Source organism: Phoca vitulina, unplaced genomic scaffold (genome assembly GCF_004348235.1).
Source record: "Phoca vitulina isolate PV1807 unplaced genomic scaffold, GSC_HSeal_1.0 scaffold28, whole genome shotgun sequence".
NCBI classification, from domain to species: domain Eukaryota; kingdom Metazoa; phylum Chordata; class Mammalia; order Carnivora; family Phocidae; genus Phoca; species Phoca vitulina.
The window spans coordinates 16,081,527-16,099,362 of NW_022589731.1; the positions used below are offsets into that span (position 1 = coordinate 16,081,527).

The following is a 17,836-nucleotide window of genomic DNA, read 5'->3' on the forward strand; positions in this document are numbered from 1 at the left end:
TTCTTTGTGGGGGGGACTCCGTACCACCTCCCCGTTTGAGGCTGCCGGTCCTTTTCCTAATCATCTCAGAGAGCTTTCACTTTAGAAGTGAGAGAATAGAATTCTTTAAAGAAATGGCCAGAACATTGAAAACTTACTTGTAATTCTTGTGTGTAATGGAGACAAGGATTACATGCTGTGAACTGAAAAGTATAGAAAGTCCGAATGAGCATTTCGTCACAGCTGTTACCCGTGTATAAGATGATTTCCAAGGACCTTTTCCCTAATATATTATTCCCAATCCCCACAACAGCCTTACAGAAGCAGGTGGTGGTATTCTCTTTTTCAGGTGAGAAGACAGGTGTGAAACTTGAGTAACTTGCCTGAGCTCACAGCCTCCAGAACACTTTCCGGCAGGTTCCACTGCTTTCTTATGAAGACCTGCTAGTTGATTTGTGAGAGTAGTGAAGGAGAACTTATTATTTTTTTCCTAGGCTCTCGGTGTATTTTCTAGCTATTACATTTTATTTCCTCTATTCAGAATGGAAGAGAAATGACTGCACCCTGATAAAGTTCCTGATGATCTTGGGACAGAAGTTGTTGTAGATAGGATAATTTTGGCCAGTCTCCAGTCATTCTATTCTCTGTTTTTCCTGATTTGACCATTTGCCTGGCACACCCCCCCACCACCCTGCCCCCAGGTTGGGGTAAGGCTTCAAATGCTCCTTGAAGAAAGGTAGATTGCAGAATTCTCCAGGCTGCCAAAGAGCCAACTCTTTAGATTCTTAGGGCTTGACAGCTGGATGGAACTTGAGATCATCTCCAGTTCATCGGACAGAAAGAACCCTTTTCTGTGCCTCATTTCCTCAACTATAAAATGAGGGTTGGGCTTTTGAGTCCTTGTACATCACAAAAATGTTTTTAAAACAATACCAATTCAGTGTTTGTTCAGTGTACATCTTGGAGGACAAGAATTACTGTGTTTTGTAAAGAAACAGGAGATCTCTAGGTGGTCACCTGTGAATTTGGGCAGTTGATTAAGACATAAATAGGGAAGACTTTGTTATTTCCATTTCTAGGGCCAGTCTTTCCTTTCTCTTAGCCTCTAAGGTTGACAGAGGTGAACCAAGCTAGTGGAATTACATGCAATGAGGTAAGGTCACAGGAGTTCTCTGAATAGGAGGGGTTTTAAGTGAATTATTTGTCATTTTCTTTGGTTTATGTTTGTTTCTTGTACCAGGAGGCTCTCCAATCCTGGTTGCTTGGGGATAAACTACTCCCCTCAAGTGAAGTAAATCAACTCTTCTTGGATGCTGGCTAGCAACTTTCAGTGGAAGGCTACTGAAACCCATACTTCTGAGCTAAGAAGCTCAGATGAGTCACAGGTTTAAGCCTTTAAGGAATATTCACAGGGTAATATGGGCCTAGATTTTGGATTAAGCCATGTGATTTGTATTACTGTTTGTATATCCAAAGTCCATATCAAAAGGCAAATTAAAAAATTTTTTCTGAATAAAATGGCTATAGTCTTTGCAATTAAGTTTATATCACTTCTGAGGATATAGGAGACCACAGAGAGAAGTCGACCAAAAATCTGGAGGAAGGAAGAGGCCATTATGTTTCTGAAGTAACAGCCTGTTTTGATCTTTAGTGTTCAAGTGTAGCCAGTGAATAAAGGATCCCATGCATTAAACTTTACCAAATAGTTTTTCCTGTCCAGTACTCAAGATCCTTTCTAAAGAATGACTATTAATAATGGTATTTCAATTGGATAAGTGCTTTTCAGATCTTTTTCTATAGAATCATTTAATATTGTCTTCATTTTATTGGATCTTTTCCCTCTGCTTTCATGGACAGTTTTGCTATTGTTTGTAATGACAGCATTTAAAATCTCATTGCTTTCTATTGGCTATTTAACTGAATAGATTACTGACCAAGTCCTTTTGTTTTCCAAAGGGCAGTATTACAAAACCAAAAAGCCTGTGAGCATTGTGGTTTTTGTTTGTGGCTGTTGAACTTTTCTTTTTCCTAGAGATATCGGAAGAATCGCTATTGATATTTATAGACCATTTCCTTAGCCTGGAATGTTTGTCAGCCCCTTTTCCTGCCTAATTTATTCTGTGAGACCCAGCTCAGATACTGTGCTCACCCTAGCCCACATCCCTACGGCAGAATTATTGGTCACCTTTATCATGTTTCCAAGTGCTTTTTATGCCTAGTGCACACTTATAGCCCATACTGCATCATCCTATGATAATAGTTGGCTTGCTCATGCATTCTCCAAGGCAAGGACCGTATGTACTCATCTTGGTATCTGGGCTTTAGAGTGGTTAGGAGGAAGAAGGCCTTTTTGTGTGAGTTGAGCTAAAGTCCAAGTTTTTTCTCAGTAGTATCATTGCCATAAAAGTAGGATGTTGTGTTATGCTTAATATTAATTTTAGGCCCTGTTTTAGAATATCTTCTAATTGGGGCAGAAAATCTCTGTCCAGCTGGGTGAGGAAGTAAATATGAGGAAAGGTGAATTTCCACTTGTGTTATTTTTCTGATTTAGCATCACTTTTTTTTTTTAATCTTTGTGGTAGTATTCCTTATTTTCTTCTTTAATAGTGTTTTAATTTTTTCAGTTTTTTCTTCTAGCTAAACACTTTAGTACTGTTATTTTTTTCTGGTTTTTCCATTTCTTAAGGGTAGTGAGGAGTCTGCGTTCATATATAGCAACTGCTTTTTGGTGGATGCTTATGTCCTTTGCAGGGTAATAACTACGGGAGATTGTTTTATTTTCTACCAGGGAAAATGGTAAAACTCTGTGTGAATATTCAATAAACTCCTGAGAGTGGTGTTTTACTATCTGAGAATAAGGATTATAATTTAAAGACTTAAAAAGGAATATAATACAGTCTACTATTGGGGAAGGGTGATATGGTCTTATCTCTTTAGTCTTAAAATTGCTTCCACTAAGTGCTTGTGGCTTTGTCTGATATGATGGTGTTATGTAATTTCCTGCTGAGTATTGCTTCATTCTATTCTGAGACTGAGTGACCATAAAAAGATGGCAAAGCATCTGTCATATACATAACATTCATAAGCATGTAAACTATATTTATAGATATGATACTCTGAATGATGAATACCAGAGAACATTTTTTTGGAGGGAATAGTAGCTCTCAGAATTCACAGAAACCTTAAAAATTTGATGAAAATTATTTTTAGTATGTCATATGAAGTGAACTTTTTCTGAGTGAGAAATTACAGAATTGAAATCCACATAGAACTTTTATCTCTTTTCAGGAATTGTATTTTATGAAGCTAGGTTCAGTTTATTTAAAGTTTTTAGTGTCATTTGGTATTTACTTTAGAAAAAAATGATTTTGAACTTTATCTTTTTAAAAACTCATGTTTACTAAAAATTCACGAATTACCATGACAAAACATAATAGGGCATTTTAATTTATTTTTTAAGATTTACTTATTTGAGAGAGCGAGCGAGAGAGAGCATGAGCAGGGTGAGGGGCAGAGGGAGAATCAGACTCCCCACTGAGCAAGGACCCTGATCCCAGGACCCTGAGATCATGACCAGAAGCGAAGGCAGACGCAGGTGCTTAACAGACTGAGCCACCCAGGCACCCTAGGGCATTTTAATTTAAAAATTGATTATTGGGATGCCTGGGTGGCTCCGTTGGTTGAGCGACTCATTCTTGATTTCAGCTCAGGTCATGATCTTGGGATTGTGGGATCAAGCTCCGTGCTCGGTGCAGAGTCTGGTTGTCCCTTTCCCTCTGCTCTTACTCCCGCTAGCGCGAGCGCGTGCTCTCTCTCTCTCTCTGGAATAAATAAAATCTTTTTAAAAATTGATTATTAAGGGGCGCCTGGGTGGCTCAGATGGTTAAGCGTCTGCCTTCGGCTCGGGTCATGATCCCAGGGTCCTGGGATCGAGCCCCACATCGAGCCTCACATCGGGCTCCTGACTCAGCGGGGAGTCTGCTTCTTCCTCTCCCTCTGCCTCTCCCACTGCTCATGCTCTCTCTCTCTCTGTATCTCTGTGTCTCAAATGAATAAATAAAATCTTAAAAAAAAAAAAAATTGATTATTAAATCTATTGTAAAAATATTTTTAACCATTTTGTTGAATAACTAGGTTTTTTCCTGGTGTCTTTAGTCTTCAGTTTCTTTTAAATGGCTTAGCAGTTTTATACCCCAAACTGCTTTTCTCCCATATTTTTTATTTCTAACAGGATAGCAGTTAGGTTGATTGTACATTTATTATTATGAACATTGATGCATGCAAGGTAGAAAAGACCCCTCTTTCTAAAGTAACCCCCACCTTCTTTAGCTTAAAAAAAACTAGTCTAACATGACTGATTACATTTGCAATCAAGTAGTACAGATTCGGGGAAGTTTTTGTGTATATTCTGTTGCCTACATTGTCAACTGAGATTAATAGTAGTAATAGCAATAGTTTTTATGTACTGAGCATTTTTCTGAATCAGATACTGTTCTGAGCCCTCGATATGTACTGTTTCATTTCATCCCCACAATAAACATCAGGAGGAGGATTTTATTATTAACCTCATTTTATAGGTGAGGAAGCTGAGGCACAGAGAAGTGACTTGTCCAGGTTCACAGAGTAAGAGAATAAGGCTTCTAATCCAGTATATGACTCCAAAGCCAAATTTTCCGACAAAAACGTTTTATAAACCTTTCTACCTTCTTGACTACAGTTATAGGATTTATATTTTTATGGGTAATATCTGAAATGTACCTTTAGCTATCATATTCATTATAGGGTAGTGTATGGAGAAAATAAAAAAGCCTCAAATGTCAAAGCATGCATATTGAGAAAGGATCTATATAGAACGAAAGGCTGATAAAGGGACTCCTGGTTGGTTCTTTGACCCTACCCCTTGCCCTGACTCCTTGTTGCAAAATTAGTTTACGTAGTTACAGGGAATGTTGTTATAGAATAGATTGCCCAGTGGTTTTTCCAAGTTATGGTCAGTTTATCAGGTTTCTCTTAAGTTTTTAGAACAGATGCAGTTTGGGAAGGGACTAGATACAGGGTAGATCTTGGAGCAGAAACATTGATATGTACTGACTGGTAACTAGTTCAGCCAGTGATGAGCAACCCGAAGCCTTTCCCAGTCTGTCAAGAGTCCTGGATCCAATTTCACAGGCATCCTTGCAGAGCACATAAAGTAGAGAGGGAGTGGAGGAGAGAAGGTCTTCAGGACAACCACCTTCAAAGCGGGCCAGAACCTTTGTAGGGTCACTGGTTCCTAGACGCTTGTGTTCCGACCAGGCCTGAGCCAGCAGATGCCAGGACTTGCCAAAGTCTGGTCAGAGAAGAGGCATGTCAAGGCCTTTTAGGTCAGAGCATTCAGGTGCCAGAAACCAAGGAGCCCTGACAGCTTGGTGTTTCAGAAATTTGGAGGCATTCGTGCAGCTCCCGGATGCCCAGCAGCATGACTCCCCTTTGTCCTAACTGCCCAGCCTACCTCAGCCCCAGTAAGGAGAAGGGGGTGTAGATTTTTCACCATTTCCCTAGCACCTGGCCCGTAGCAGGTCTTCTATAAAAATTGTATTGAATGAATTGAAATGATTCTAGTCCCTGGTCAACCCTGTGTATCTTGAGCAGCAAAGGGGCTATTGGGAGGATTAAACAGAGAATGTAAGAACTGAAAACCAGAACACTGCCTGTCTTGCCAACCAAAAAAAACCCATTCTCATTTTTCATTTTACTCATAAAGGGGGGGAATCTAACTTTTAAGTCTGGGATTCAATAAATCTCTTTTTGAATGAAAATAAATGGGATATAAAGACATTTTTATTTTTCTCCAACTGGCCCTTATGCAAAAACAAAACAAAACAAAACAAAACCACTTGTTGCTGAATTTGTTCCTTGTGATTTATAACAAAATTAGGTGATTGATGTATTTGCAGATAGATACTAGACTATTGGAAAATCAAACTAGTTTGTGCCGTTGATTGTGTGGATTCTCAGAGCCATAGTCTGACTTTGGTGTGGTCTCATGGGGATTTAAATGTGTTAGATCTTTGTAAGATGTATTACTATTTTTCTATGAATAAACTGTAAACTGGTCTATTTCTGTTCAACTGTTTTAAAATGTAACCTTTAAAAATCTAATCTTGCAAACACGAGCCCTGAGAAGTAACAGCAATGTCCTAGAACCCCTAGCAAATAATTACTTGTTAGCTAGTCTAAGTTATAATCATTATGTATTAACTGACCATAATTGAGCTGAGAAGAACATTGGGAGTATATTTAACAAAATAAAGAAATAATACATTTTTAAAATTATCAGTAGCTGTTGATAATATGTTAAGTAGTATTTTAGAATTGATGATAAACACTGAACGTTTAGCATTATAGTACTATCACAACACATACTGGTAGGATCTTAATTAAATCCCATGCTCTGTTAGGATGACTCATTTTCCGGTTGCTGTGAGACCCTTAAAGAAACTGCTCTCATTCACAAAAAAAGCATCCACTCCTGTGTGCTTTCTTTGGTAAGGCTGGTTGAATGAAATACAGGTTGATTTTAGGTCAGTGTTTCTTGTTGTTTTTTCTTTTAAGTTAATTCATTTTATTTCAGGTTCATTCAAGTTTAACCATGCATGTCTTTAACTTGATAGTGGGATATTTAAAAGTACATTTTCTTTATGAGTCTTTTTTTTTTTTTTTTTTTAAAGATTTTATTTATTTATTTGACAGAGACACAGCGAGAGAGGGAACACAAGCAGGGGGAGTGGGAGAGGGAGAAGCAGGCTTCCCGCGGAGCATGGATCCCGATGCGGGGCTCGATCCCAGGACTCTGGGTTCATGACCTGAGCCGCAGGCAGACGCTTAACGACTGAACCACCTAGGCGCCCCAGGCTTTTTTTTTTAAACACTTTTCACTTACACTGAACTTCAAATTTCACAGTTTCTGCAATGGTCAATACATACAATTTGGAACAGTCACAAGATCAGAAGTATTAGGAAATGTAAACACTGCCATAATGCTTTTTTTAATTTTAGTAGTTTGCATGTGTAATATTAATGACGCTTCTGAATATCATTATACATTGTTTTTATGCCAGGTATATACATTCTTATTTCAGGCACATATACATCCCCCCACCCTCGGGCGACAGACCAAATTGTTGAGCAGAGCAATAGTTTGCTACTCTTCCTTCTGGGCAGTTGTGCTTCTTGGCTTCCAGGATTCATCTCTAGTAGCTATTTCATTTATTCCCCTTTACCTCTTTCCAGTGCACATCTCACTTGACTTATGGAGTAACATCCTGATAACCCAGTGTAAGTTGAAAATATTGTAAGTCAAAAGTGCATTTAACACACCTAGCCTACCAAACATAGCTTAGCCTAGCCTGCCTTGAATGTGCTCAGAGCACTTCAGTTAGCCTACAGTTAGGCAAAATCATCTAATGCAAAGCCTATTTTATAATCACGTGTTGAATGCCTCCTGTAATTTATTGAATACTGCGCTGAAAGTGAAAACAGAATGGTTGTATGGGTACAGAATGGTTGTTAAGGGTGTGGGTTGTTTACCCTTGGGATCACATGGCTGACTGGGAGCTACAGGTAGCCAGGGCTGCCCAGCATCATGAGCATATGATATTGGCATAACACTAGCCCAGGAAAAAAAATCAACATTTAAAATTCAGAATACAGTTTCTACTGCATGAATATTGCTTTTGCACCATTGTAAAGTCAAAAAGTCATAAGTCAGACCATTGTGAGTGGGGGACCACCTGAACTCCCTTTTTGCAAAGAAGCAGCCTCATTTCCTCCCTGTAATTTTGTGTTCTGTTTCTTTCTCCTTCCAAATTCTATTCAGTCTGAAATTCTGTGAAGTCGTTTATTCTTTAAACATTTATTGAAGACCTGTTTGCTGGGCAGTGTGCCAAAGAAAAAGGTGGCTAAAGCACTGTACCCTGTAGCTGAGGCTGTGGTCCAGTGGGGGAGAGACATACGCAGCATTCTAGAGTGACAGATGCTGTGACAGAGCTTAAGGCCCATTTCTGCTGGGAGGCTTGGGTTGGGTATTAAAGTTTGAGGTTTTAGTGTTGTCTTTTTTTTCAAGGTGGTGAAAATCCGTTTTTCTTCCTAATAAAGAAAATGGGAAGAAAGGTGCTCTTTTATTTGATTCTGCGAAGTTTCTTCCAGCTCTTAATAGTCTGATTGCTTCTCTCTGTAAGAGTGGAAAGTCCTGGAAAAAAACTAGCTGTATACACTAGTAGACTTTTATGGACTTTTTTTTCTTGGCAGACGTAACTCTGTGTGTGCATCATGACTTCATTCTAATTGGGTACTCAAAAAAAAGAAAAAAAGTAAAGCAAAAAAGGTTTATGAGAATGAGTCGTGCCTAATGGCCAGACTAAAATAGTACAGGTTCTCCTCCTTACCTCCCACCCACAGCACACTCTGTGTTTGATCTAGAAGCATCTTCATCTGAGGCCAATTAGAAGGGCAAATCCTAGACCTGATGGTGGGTTTGAAGGCTGAGCTTTTTGTTGGTGGGGACAAATGGTGGCAGAATGACTATACAAGCCATCCTAGATAGAAGAGAGTAAGAGTTTTAAACAAAGTTTCCAGGAAAGGCTAGGAAATTAAACACCAGCTGGGAGAAATTTGCATCTATTTAATTATTGAAGTGCTAATTTTATGCATCTTGGTTGAGAGTTTTAAAATGAGGAAAGAAAATACCAATTGTTAGCTCTGATTTAGCTTTCAGGATCCTATTTTTGAAAGATCTATCAAAGAGCAGTTTTGGGGAGCACAGAAGGTGAGGGGTCTATCCCAACCCTTGGGTAATGCATTATGAGTTTTTTTATTTGAGGATTTATCTAATCCTTATTTGAACTGACTATATCGTCAGCTTCTTAAGGTAATGGGTTTGGAAAATTGTAATTTAAACTGTACTTGCCTTCATTTATTCTCAAGCCATGTCTTTTAAACATGTGTCTCCTGTGCTAGTATTCTGAATGCACTGTGAAGTCCATGCCTTCCATAATTTTATACATTTCCAGCAGGTCCTCTCAGAACCTGATTATAGCATCTGACCTTTCACAAAAGTCTTTTTTTTCTTTGATTGTCCTCTGTTCTTTTTTGAGTTGCACTGGCCTTTTCTTGAGATGTGACAATTGGGACTTTACATGTCAGAGAATCATAACAATTTTTAGATTGGTTATTGTAGAGGTTAAAAAACAATTTCTGATATCCTTCATGATCATGGTCAAAACTTTGTAGCTCTGTCACCGCACCATAATTAGATCCCTGTTTTAATAGAAAAGTGTAGAAATTCTTAAGATCCCTTTACTAAATAGTGGCTCTCATCTTTTAAGTAATCTTAGGGTTATTTTTTGAAATATTTCTTTACACTAGTTTAGATCAGCTTTTTTTTTTTTTTTTAAGATTTTATTTATTTATTTGACAGAGACACAGCGAGAGAGGGAACACAAGCAGGGGGAGTGGGAGAGGGAGAAGCAGGCTTCCCGCAGTACAGGGAGCCTGATGCGGGGCTGGATCCTAGGACCCTGGGATCATGACCTGAGCCGAAGGCAGACGCTTAACGACTGAGCCACCCAGGCGCCCCTTAGATCAGCTTTTATGCCAACTATGTTATGAGATCTTTATGCAGTTCATAGTCCTTTATTTCATGAAAGTGTTTTAACTCCTACATGGCGCGGGCATCATCTATGAATCAAACTGATAAAATTACTAATGCAGGTTCCACCCAGTAACTTACAATCCCTTAGACCAGTAATTCTCAGTCTGCTGGCACATTAGATCACCTGGGGGAGATTAACAAAATACCTGTGCCAGGACCCCACCCTAACCAACTGAGTCACTCTCTCTGAAGGGGTGGGGCCTAGGCATCCGCATTTTCTAAATCTCCCAGATGATGATCCTGAAAAGCCAGGATCAGCAACCATTGAGTTAGAATTCACACTGGGAAATCACCAGCTGCTAGAACTTCTAAATTGGGTTAGCTTTTTAGCTTGCTGAATGCTGGAAAATAATTACCATTAGAGAGTTAAAAAAAAATGTGTATCAAACTTTGCATTTATAAGATGGCACCTGAGTCAAATGATTCCCTAACCTGTTTTCCCTGCTTAATTAAATTTTAAGAACTGAAGCATGAACTAACGATGGGAACTTTCAGTTCCTCGTGTTAGAACCCTTGTCCTCATCTATTTGACTTTGGTGTTGGTGATTGTCTTTTCAGAGCAATAATATCCTTTGTCTTTAGCAGGAAGTGAAACTTGGGTCTGATTATTTATGCATACTCTAGCAGCTTTTTTTTTTTCTTCTTAAAGACACAAGTGAAACTGCCCATAAACTTCAGTAGATGTGTGAGACCCCAGGCTTATCTTGGGCTGAGGGAGTGCCAGTCACTCTGGGCTCTTGGAATGAATGACTCATGCGCTCTGCAGGCGTACCATATTTAATCACTTGTTTTCTGTGTACCAGGAAGAGGAGGACATGTGAAAATAGAAGCCATGTACTGCCAAATGGGTCTGAAATAAGAGTGGAAATGTTGACCTAATGGGTCAAACAATTGAGCTATGACAAAATACCCAAATGTCTTCGGGTGTATGTTACTTTAATTATTTCATTAATTTAAATTTGACATTCTTTCTTTTTTTTTTTTTAAAGATTTTATTTATTTATTTGACAGAGAGAGACACAACGAGAGAGGGAACACAAGCAGGGGGAGTGGGAGAGGGAGAAGCAGGCTTCCCACTGAGCAGGGAGCCTGATGCGGGGCTCGATCCCAGGACCCTGGGATCATGACCTGAGCCGAAGGCAGACGCTTAACGACTGAGCCACCCAGGCGCCCCAAATTTGACATTATTTCTAAAGTGCTATACTTTAGTAATTTGTAAGCAACTCTACTAGATAACTTTGAAATTCCTAAATTTTCAAACCTATTTGCAAATTTGAAATGTTTCTCTTTCAAATTCGCATGACACATGGGACTGTACCTTTTGAAGGAAAGATTAGGAAGCAATATGTTGTTGGAGCAGATCCATTACATGGCTGTTGTTTGTGGAAGGATGGTAGAGGCCCACTGGTCCCGCTCTCTGCCAAGCCACTGCCTTCTGCCTCCAGAGTGGCCATTAATACTGGTGACAAGGTGTCCATTACCGAGTGTAGTTGCCATGTCTGCTCAGACTAATATCTACATGCGTCCTCTGTACACACAAACTCTGCTAATACCACCTTTTATTTCCTTAGTGAAGAGTTAACAGGTTAAAAAAAACCACACATTTTGAAGCGAGCTGTGTGCAAGGTGCTGTACCAGGCCACAGAGTCCCAACGGTTTAGAGAGACGACACTACACTCCCTTCTTGGGCCAGTTACATTGCCCGTTTCGGCCTCCCTCTGTTGTTTTGTCTCGTCTTTACATGGGCAAGGGAAGCCATGTGCCCCTGCTAGACCTTTTAAGATAATTTAAAGTTTCCTCGAGTTTTCAGGTAAGTCTTCCATTGCAAGAAATCACACTGCATTATTTATTATATTTATTGAAAGATAAATGCTTTTAGTATTAAAAGCGCCGTATTGGAAAAGACTGGTCTTTTGGGGCTTCCTTTAAAAACAGTAAAAACAAGATGTTAGGCTTATTAAATGTCATTGAAGATAAGCAGTTGGTAGGAGAAATCCATTTTCCATTTCAATCTTTCATGCTTACTTTTACTTAATTATTCATTCATTTGGTTCAATAACTATTAAATGAGTGCCTGCTACCAGTGATGAATAAAACAGGCATAGAATTAAATAAACTGAGAGGTTGAGACTTAAGTCTCTCCTTTAAGTGGTTAGTTGAAACTGTACATTTATTTTTATTTATTTTTTTTTAAGATTTTATTTATTTATTTGACAGAGACACAGTGAGAGAGGGAACACAAGCAGGGGGAGAGGTAGAGGGAGAAGCAGGCTTCCCGCGGAGCAGGGAGCCCGATGAGGGGCTTGATTCCAGGACCCTGGGATCATGACCTGCGCCGAAGGCAGATGCTTAACAACTGAGCCACCCAGGCGCCCCAAAACTATACATTTATTTTAGTTATTAGTATATTAGGAGTTATTTCTACCTTTTATTTATGTTTTCCATTTATTGTGTGTATGTGGTTTGTTGTTTTTTCTTTTTCCTACCACTATCTTCATCTTCCACTGGATAGCTTGAATTTTCGGCAGGTGTCTTTCTGTTGCTAATTAAAAGTTATACATTCTGTTTATTATTTTTCTGTGGTTTCTCATGATTTAGGACCCAGTACTTATTTTCACATACATAATGAAAGCGTACCAAATATTCGTGTCTTTTCCCCGAGTATATTTTTACCTCGTTTTAGATTTTACCTCTTCTAGATTCTCCCTCTCTCCTGTGTGTAGAGGATCTAGGGGAAGGGAGGAAGCTGGCTCTCGTGCTCAGTTTGCCGTTTGGACCCAAATGGGTTACTGGGACCGAGACCGGATGCCTAGTTGTGAGCTGCTCAGACCTATGGGTCCGTGTTTCATGTTCTGAGGAAACGGGATTCTGGGGCATATCTAGGCATTGAGATATTTTCATAAAACATCTATTACTCTGAGAAGGCTTTCAGGAATTATGGTCCTGCCATAAGATTTAATAAGTAAAAACATTTTGAAGTTTTGTTTTTCTTTTCTCCTTTCCTCTTTAACAAAATCCATATGTAGACCCCTGAAATAAATATCTTGGAGATATTTGAGTGGTGGGAACCTGGAATTCTAAACACCTATACATTTCCCGACTTGAACTAAAGGTTACTGAATGTTTATGTGCCAGACATTGTGTTGGGCACTTTTGCATAATTCTCTCATTTGATGCTTATTACAAACCCTGCAAGTTAGATGGAATTTCCACTTACAGCAGAGGAGCTGTGGCCGAGAGGCGTTCAGAGAGTGCAGTGGAGCTGAGGCTCTTCACCTGGGGCACAGAGAGCAGGCGGTACCCTCACTGTGCCCACATCTGCAGACTCTGTCTAGTCTGGTTCCAGTGTCTGCCCAGGCTGCCCTTGTGCACCTGGCCCTGTCCTGTCACCTGGATCTCTGGCGTTAGGCCCGCCCTCTTATGTCCATCCTCTACACACTGGTCCTCACATTCAATCTCCTGTGCAAATCTGCCCCGTCTGGACAGAACGGCTGCTGCGTTTATTCTCTGTTGTCCCCCCGGAGTGGTCCCTGTATAGTTCTTCAGCTTCCTCCTTACAGCTAGCTCTCCACCCCACAGCACCAAACTGTCTAGAGTCCTCCCTGCATTCAGTACATATTTGCGTGCCTATTATGTGTTAAGCAGCCTGCCAGATGTAGGGCTGACAGTGTTTTGAATGATCCAGATGGGGGAGGTCTTGCCCTGGGCAAGGATAGTGGCAGTGGGGTTGGAGAGAAGTGAAACATTCATCAGATATTGAGGGGAAAATCAATAGGACTTGGGGAGGAAGAAAAGCATTTTGGATGTCTCCCAGGTTCTGGCTTATGCAGCTGGAATGATGTTGGTGAGCTGAAAGCCCTATACAAATGTAAGATGAGGGTATTACACTCCAGAACATTTTGTAAGGAACCTTATGGTGTTAGAGGTTTATTAAAAAGAGCCCTGGACTAAGTGGGAAGTGGTGTTCTGATTTTGACAAGCCTGTGTTGTATTGGGCACAGCCAGCCCTGACGTCTTTATCTGAAATAGACCAAGTGACCTCAACTTTGCCACCATAAGTAGTGAACCCTTCTATGATTCAGTGTAAATTACCTGACCTCAACTTGCCTCTCCAATTCCATGCCATACCTTCATTTGTCCATTCAGCATTTTGGAACCTGCTGTGTACCATGTACTGGGGACATAAAGCTAAATGAGACTAGGTCTCGATGAGCTTCCTGTTCAGTCAGGGAGATAGGGAAGTCAATAATTAGATGCCAATAATTAGAAACCAAAATAAGGTGCCATGATGGAGATATGAGCAAGGTTCAGGAGGGCCGCAAGAGAGTGCCTGATGAATTCTACTGGGTGGGTGGAGTGGGGAATATATCAGGGCACACCAGTGACTCTTGTTCTGAGTCTGGAATGAAAAGCAGGCAGAAGTGGGTGGGGAGCAGCATTCCAGACCCAGCCTGCGCACACTTCTGGATGGTTGCAGGAAGGCCAGGATGCTGGGGGTGGGGGGAGGCAGGAGGAGGGTGGGTAGGACCAGCCCCCTTGCAGAGCTTTCCAGGGAATTTGGACTTTGTCCCTAAGGCTGTGGCGAGTAGAAGTGATGTATTCGGATTAGCAATGTCCATATTTATCCTTTTCTAATGCCTACTGTATTCCTTTCACAGTATTAATGTTAGACAAACTTGACTTCAGGGCAAAGAGCACTATTTAAAATAAAGGCAGTTATTTCGTCCTGGTAAACAGTAGTTCACCAGGAAGATACATGAATCCTGAATGTGTATGTGCCTGACGATGCAGTGTCAAAATCTAAAGCAAAAATTAAGGAGAAATGGAAAAATATACACAAAGTGTGAGGTTTAAAAAAATAAGCCCTCTCTCAAAAACTTTTCAGTTAAGTAGTTGAAAATATTAGCAAGTACATACAGGAGTTGAGCAAAATAATCAACAAAGTTGAAATAATGAGCCCCAAAGTTAAATAGTATGTTCAAATGTTTGAGATCCATAATAAAGAATACTTTTTAAATTATGTCCTGGTGAACAAATACCTGTATGTATGTACCAGAAGCAAGAAAGTTTCATGGAATGTTTCTCTTTACCTGGTGCAGTTTTCCCGTTTTCTATTCTATTCTGTTTCATTGATGTTAATGCTGATCTCGTTATACAAAATTGATTTCATGACCCACTAACGGATTGACACCTTTTTTCTTGAAAACACTGAGTTTCAAGCACACAAAGAGCTTTTTAAAATTGACTTTCTGGATTCCCCTCACCACGCCAAGCCTCTGGTACCCCTCTCTGTCCCCCTCTGTCCTTCCTCCCTGCAAAGGGAAGAGGACTTTGACTCCTGTTTTTACTGAGTCAAGGCCATCTGATCTTTTCCTTTGCTGCTTCTCCATTGCTATATTTAGCCTTTCACCTTCCAGACCTGGAAAAAGGTAGTGTCGTCCCTTTCCAAGGGCAACTTTTACACCCTACTTTTGACTTCATCATCTTCTGTTTTCCTCCTTGAGTATCTCCTCTGGTTCTTACTTCTCCTTGATCATACCAGTAGGAACTCAGTCTTAATGAGTTTAACTGGCTCTCTCTGGACCTCAAAGATTATCTGTGACTATTCTTTTTTAGTCATTAGAGCACAGAACTTGGTCATTGTGATAGTTTTTTTTCTAGTTTTTATTTTTTAAGTTTTTAATTTCTTGAATGGCTGGTGTATTCACCTGGCCCAAAATGCCAAAGGTGGGAAAGACTATTGAGTTAGGAGGTTCTCACCCACCTTCTCTTTCAGCTGCTGTATACCCTGTCTCTTCTCCTTCTCCCACTCTGGAGAGAAGAGAGATTTCAATGGCATTTTTTTTATTTTACTTACTCTCTTCCTGTCCTTCCTGGCTTCCTTTGTGGTGGTTCATGTTAACCTCCTATGCATTCTTCACTTACTGCTCCCACCACCCACTGGGCTACGTAGCTCCGGGTCATTATGGGCTAAGACTCTTAGAACACACTTGTAGTTGTTCCTTTCCCTTCTTTCAGGCTCTACCTCCCGTCAATGTTGTCAGCTAATCCCTGGCTGCAGTCTTGTTTTATTTATGCCATTATCTGCCTGCCCTGGTCTCCAGGAAGCACACGCTCATTAGTTTTTTATTCACATCTCTCTACAATTGGCCTCAGTTTACTTTTTCCAATCTTATCAATCCACATCTCCACTGCAGCCACTGGTCTTCTGTTCTAGACAGCTTGCTCCTTTACTTTTATATCTTCGTAGCCTGGTACAGCGCCTGGTTCCTGGCAGGTACTTGATAAGTGTTTCTCCACTGAAGGGACAAATTTGAGAACAAACTTTGCACTTTCCTCTGCATTATTTTTCTTGCCACTTTCCTTCTGCTTAAATGTAACTGTTCCTGGCTGCTTTACCTCTAACGTTGTATTCCTCTTCCATATTTCTAGAGCTCATTCGGTACCCAAAGGGTAGAGTCCTACAACTGTGGTCTGTTCATCTGAGGTCAGGGTACAGGGTTATGGGTAGTTGGAGCTCTTTCCTTAGAGGGGTATCTGTAGATGTTGAGATTTGGCCTGCCTGACACAGAGATTCTGGCACGTTGTTCGAAGAGAAATCAGGGTATTTTTAGTCTATACACTAACATGAATTCCAGTAGAGTAGTTAGACTTTTAAAAGTTAACAAGGAAATAAAATTAATAAATACTTAATACTGGGTAAAGAACAACTTCTTAAGTGTAAAAATAATGGAAAAAGGAGCGGTACAAGAATCAAAAATTGAAAATAGGTGCAGACACGTCAGAGTCGACATTTTAATATAAAAGGATTCAAATCAATAAGGAATATACAAGATGTGTTAGATATGAATGAGAAAATCCTAGAAGAAGAAAACATAAGCAGATTTTATAATTAAATGTTAAATTTTACCTGCAATGAAAAGAAAATAAACATCATTTAGGCAATGGATACCAGCAAATGAGAAAAATTTAAAAAGAAATTCTAAATGGTGGCAAGAGTACTTTAAAACAAGCATTTTCCTATGTTTCAGGCAGAAGTCTAAGTTGGTATAACTCTGTGGAAAGCAATTCAGTAATATCTGAAAGCTTTAAATTTTCTTATGTTTTCACCTACTAATTTCATTCCTAGGAATCTGTCCTAGAGCTGTTAATTACAGAGGCAATAAAATATTCGCATAATATCCATCATTTATCGCTGCTTTTTTTTTGAAAGATTTATCTTAGCGGGAGCAAGTGTGTGGGGGGAGGGGCAGAGGGAGAGAGAGTCTTTTTTTTTTTTTAAGATTTTACTTAGTTATTTGACAGAGAGAGACACAGCGAGAGAGCGAACACAAGCAGGGGGAGTGGGAGAGGGAGAAGCAGGCTTCCTGCGGAGCAGAGAGCCCGATGTGGGGCTCGATCCCAGGACCCTGAGATCATGACCTGAGCCGAAGGCAGACGCTTAACGACTGAGCCACCCAGGTGCCCCAAGAGAGTCTTTTTTTAAAAATTTTTAAATTTAAAATCAATTTAGTTAACATATAATAGATTCATAGTTTCAGGGGTAGAATTTAGTGATTCATCAGTTGCATATAACACTCAGGCTCTTTACATCAAATGCCCTCCTTAATGCCCATCAGCCAGTTACCCCATCCCCTAACCTCCCCTCTAGCAACCCTGTTTGTTTCCTATAGTTAAGAGTCCTTTATAGTTTGTTTCCCTCTCCGTTTTTATCTTATTTTTCCTTCCCTTCCCCTATGTTCATCTGTTTTGTTTCTTAAATTCCACATATGAGTGAAATCATATGGTGTCTTCTTCTGACTTATTTCGCTTAGCATGATGCCCTCTCATTCCATCCACATCGTTGCAAATGGCAAGATTCCATTCTTTTTGTTGGCTGAGTAATATTCCATTTGTGTGTGTGTGTGTGTGTGTGTGTATACACACACACCACATCTTCTTTATCCATCTGTTGATGGACATCAGGGCTCTTTCCATAGTTTGGCTATTGTGGACATTGCTGCTATAAACACTGGGGTGCAGGTGCCCCTTCGAATCACTATTTTTGTATCCTTTGGATAAATACCTAGAAGTACAATTGCTGGGTCATAGGGTAGTTCAGTTTTTAACTTTTTGAGGAACCTCCATACTGTTTTCCAGAGTGGCTGCACCAGTTTGCATTCCTAC

The 17,836-nt window shown here is 40.0% G+C and overlaps 1 protein-coding gene across 1 annotated transcript in view; it reads left to right on the forward strand.

Annotated features, from left to right (window-relative positions):
* Positions 1-17,836, forward strand: part of INPP5F (inositol polyphosphate-5-phosphatase F) — an 82,954-nt gene that overhangs the window by 923 nt on the left and 64,195 nt on the right. The window lies entirely within an intron of this gene.